Source organism: Phoenix dactylifera, chromosome 4 (genome assembly GCF_009389715.1).
Source record: "Phoenix dactylifera cultivar Barhee BC4 chromosome 4, palm_55x_up_171113_PBpolish2nd_filt_p, whole genome shotgun sequence".
Classification (NCBI taxonomy): Eukaryota; Viridiplantae; Streptophyta; class Magnoliopsida; order Arecales; family Arecaceae; genus Phoenix; species Phoenix dactylifera.
In genome coordinates, this window is record NC_052395.1 from 13,452,154 (window position 1) to 13,456,609 (window position 4,456).

The following is a 4,456-nucleotide window of genomic DNA, read 5'->3' on the forward strand; positions in this document are numbered from 1 at the left end:
CACAAAAAATGTCAAATTTATATAGATCCAACTTGAAGTCCGATTAAAAATGAATAGAGTCCGACTTAAAGCCTGGCCCATGATCAACTCTACTACTGATTCAGCTTCTTGTGTTTATTGCGGATCCTTGGTTCCGGGTTTTTTTAGAGCAAAATACCAACCAAGCCAAGGGCGATCCAAATGACTGAAGCCGACAGAAAACTTCATCAAAAATCTCCTTTAGAAGAAACTCATCCGACCAAGCACCAGTCCCTGGTCATGTGCGGCCTTTTATGTCAACAATCGCTACGAGCGTGAAAGAGCCAATCCACCAAGGAGATAGTTATAAACTATAAGTCGTTGTTTCCAAGAGGATATCTTTCATGCATAATGCAAGCTTAATTTGCGTTAAGCGAGCATGCCTAATGTGGTTCAAACTTCATGATGTAACCTAATGTTATGAATATTTCTCCTTATCCCCTACCACTTGAGAGGGGATGAATGGAATATTGCAAATGGTTGTCATCATTATTACAGGGCCTTACTGAGAAGAATATTAGAGGTACAAGTAGGCCAGGTCCACCTATAACTGATCCATATATCTACGAATTAGACGTTAAGCCGCCGCAGCCAAATTTTAAGACATGGATGAATTGAGCATGAGGCCAGAATCAAAACAGAACGTTTGGTAGGGCAGGATATGAAACTTGCCAAAAAAAAAAAAAATTGAGCTCCATCTGAGGGCAGGGGTTGTATCTTTCACACAAAAAAAGAATTTCTCTTCCTTCGCATGAATCGACCATTAAACTGGTTTCTTCGAGACCAATGTAGATAGATAAATAAAAAGTACGACATGCTTTGATATATATATATATATAGCGATCTAAGAAGAAATACTGTTTATTATAGCAAGTGTCATCAATTTACCAACATTAAAGCATGTCTAGAGAAGTGAAGTGCATGAAGGACTTGAATGAGATGCGTGACCAAGGGTAAGCACTAACACAGCGTTTGATTTCGTACAAGAACAGATTTTTCCAACCCTTGCAGGCAAGAGAATGTACCAAGCAATCACATGGGCCTGCTGTTTCGTCAAAAGGAATATCCCCTTCATTCTTGACAAAATAAAAAAAGTATATAAAATGAATCTCAGAGCAACCTTTTCACAGCTATTTTCAAGATTGAAAGTCTAAAATGCCACCCTAGTTGTAAAAAATTCCAGCAATAAGTCAGTACTTAAAACGAGCTTATGCTTGAGATGAAACCCCAACAGTTCTTGTGTATACTAGGAGGATTCTGCCGTAACAATTGCACAGGACTGCTGGGACTTGGATCATGGCCCTTTTAGCTATTCGAAAGGCTTCACAATGTGAGCACTTGGCCAGTTACATCTACCTAGTTTCCATAGTCGAATTGGGTTGCTTTTTCATGTGATCGATCAAAAAATCATTCCGCAATAATTTATTTGCCAAAGGAATTGGACGAACATGGTGCATAACAGGGAGCTATGTAAGAAGATTTAAGGACAAAAGCAACACCAATGAATATCTTGCAGATATAAAAATTCCACTACATCATCAACGTTTATCATTGTGACAAAATCTCACAAATAACGGAACTTCATGAAGTCATTAGGTCAATTGCAGTGATATGATGGTACCCGAGCATCTAGTGATTCTTTGGATTGAGTTTCCATCCCAATTTACTCTTGGCACAACATGCACGATCCTGTTCGGACGTTCCTAATTGATCCAAGAAGAACTGAAAGCAGACTATGGCCCAATAGCTCCATCGTTTTTGCTCATTCCTCGAATAACTTTATTCTAAAGGATCCTTCTCCTTTTTTTTTGCTGTTTTTTTTCCAAAAGAAAGGGAACACGACCCTTCTTTCTTTCTTCCTTTTGTTTTATATAGGAAAAAAAAAAAAAAACCTCGAACCCTCGACTTAGGAAAAATAAGCTTCAGCAAAATAAAAAAGCAATAACTACTCCACAAGGATAGGCATTCCCTATTCCACTTGTTTATCTTTTTTCAAAGGAAAAAATTGAGAGAATTTAATATCATTGGATTAAACATGGCCAACATAGTTTGGTTCATGAATCTAGCAGGAACAAGATTAGTTTCCTTTTTTTTTCATAAGGAAAGCATGAATAAAATATGAAACCTCAATACAAGTTCCAAAAAAAAATCACGAGATCTGTTTCTTGACACTGTCATAAATTCATAATACTAATAATTCTCACGCTAATACTAATATTAATTATATATAAAAGTCTATAACTAGGTAGCTTAGCAGGTGATGCATCACCCAGAAGTTCTTCCTAAAATATAACCTCGGGCAACCTTGTTGCTCCTTCTTCCTCCTTCACCGGATCATCTTTCCGATGCCATGGGGCAGACGCTACGTGCTGGAAGACAGAGGCCCACTCCCGCAGGGACTTCCGTTCCTTTTCCTCCTCGGCCTTGAGGGTTACCATCTCCATGCAAGCATGAATCATCCCGTAGCGCACCTTCGCCAGACAATCCATCTTCTCCTTCCACTCATCCAAGATGGATTCGAGTTGAGCAAGCCTCTCCTTGTATTCCTTCACGTCAAAACCCAGCCGCTCCGCCGCATGCACCTCCGCCTTCAGGCGCTTGAGTTTTTCCGGCGCATTCGGCTTCTTATCCAGCGACAGAATTTGGATCTCCTTCGCCACTTCCTCGAGGGACTCGCGCACTGCATCGTTGGCTGCCTTAACGATCTTCCCGTGAATGGGTGAGCCCAACATGTCTTGGAACCGGGTGCTGATCGTATGGAACCACGAGAAACAGGGCCAGCTCCACGCCTCCATTGGATGTGCTCTCTGAGAGCAAAGTCTGTTGAGGGTGCATGCATATATAGAAGAGACGATGAGATGTGGAAAGCGATTCAACTCATATCCACCGCGTCCTACTCGGATTAGAAATCCTTGTCCAACAAGAACAAAGACTTAGTCTGTCAAATCCCAAACTTAATAAGGCCGATTAATCCACGGCTTCAAGTTAAGATGCCTCCTGATTTAACGGTGTTCTGTGTAATCCTATTGCATTGTAGACCGGAAGAAATACAAGTTCTAGAGAGATGCTACGGTCTTTTATCCTTAGTGCAAACTGTAGCTGACCGGAAGGCTAGAGAAGATTGAACCTCAAAAAACATGATCAGTTAGTATCTGGATTTGTCCAGGTAGCTCCTGATTGTTTGGACTTTAGAGCTAGCCACCTCATTCTCGTCACAATATCCAATGCACGGTTTTTATTATTTATTTAGGCAGAACTTTTGGCCTCTCAATTTTATCTCCTTGCGGTTTTGGATGGCCTCCTTATTTTCTTTTTATGTGCTAAGGGGCCCCTTCCTGCTGTTAAACGTTAAGGTTTTTTAGCTTCCTTCTTTTTCTATTCAAGATGGAGCAAGATTGGGCCCAACAAAATCAGACTCATAATAGGCTTTTATGGAACTAGCCTTCTATCTTCTTGCGAAACAAGAGATGCATAGCCGGAGGGAAAAACCATTTCAAGCAATCTGAATTAATTAAATTAGTGGATCGAATTTTGTTAATTTACAAAAAAACTTCTATTAACAATCATCTCTTATGCAAATTATTAAATTAATATTTACACCACATCCATAACAATGAGAGCATGCTCTTATCATCCATACACTCTCAAAAAAAACTTACAACGTATACACATGCTCACTAGTTTTTTTTTTTGGGACCATGGGGCGGCGTTAGAAGCTAGAGAAGCATATGTAGTTGGCAAACTTCCTCCTTCGCTTGGAGGCGCTTTCAATGCTTCAATTTTACTGTCACCTTTTTCTCTTGAAGCTGTTGCCTCTATCTCCATGGCCGCCCCATCCAACCCATCCTCCCATGTATCCAAGATGGATCGGAGATGGGTGAGTTTCTCCTTGTACTCCCTCACCTCTAACGCTCGCAGCTCTTCAATGCCAAGCATTCTGTTACATATTGTATCTTCTTTGTATCTTGATACACCAAAGTGTCCCTTATATTGGAGGATACTAATTGAAATTAAAATGTTATACATTAGTTTTTTCTTCAGGTGAACTCTTCTTGATGGGATGGCAAGTTTGAGGATGATGGAAGATTGCTAGATAATTTTCTTATCTATCCTTTATTATTTTTTTCTTTTTCATTTGAAGAGAGGCAAGCCTCAATAGTATTATTAGATAGTAGAGTAGTATTTACATACAGACGAGGGACATATGCTACATAGAAGCCGTATCATTAAACAAAGAGTGTCAAAATTTTTACGTGTTGTGTATCACCAAAAAGCTAGCTGTATATACTAGCTACTACTCAGATTGCTAAAACATCATCTGGTGATAGAGACGGATGGTAGTTTGGCATCCAAAGGCGATGCATCATGATTGGCACACAATATGATGTATTATTTTTTACGGCCGTTCCATCTCTGTGAAAGCGTTGGCAAAAAAGCG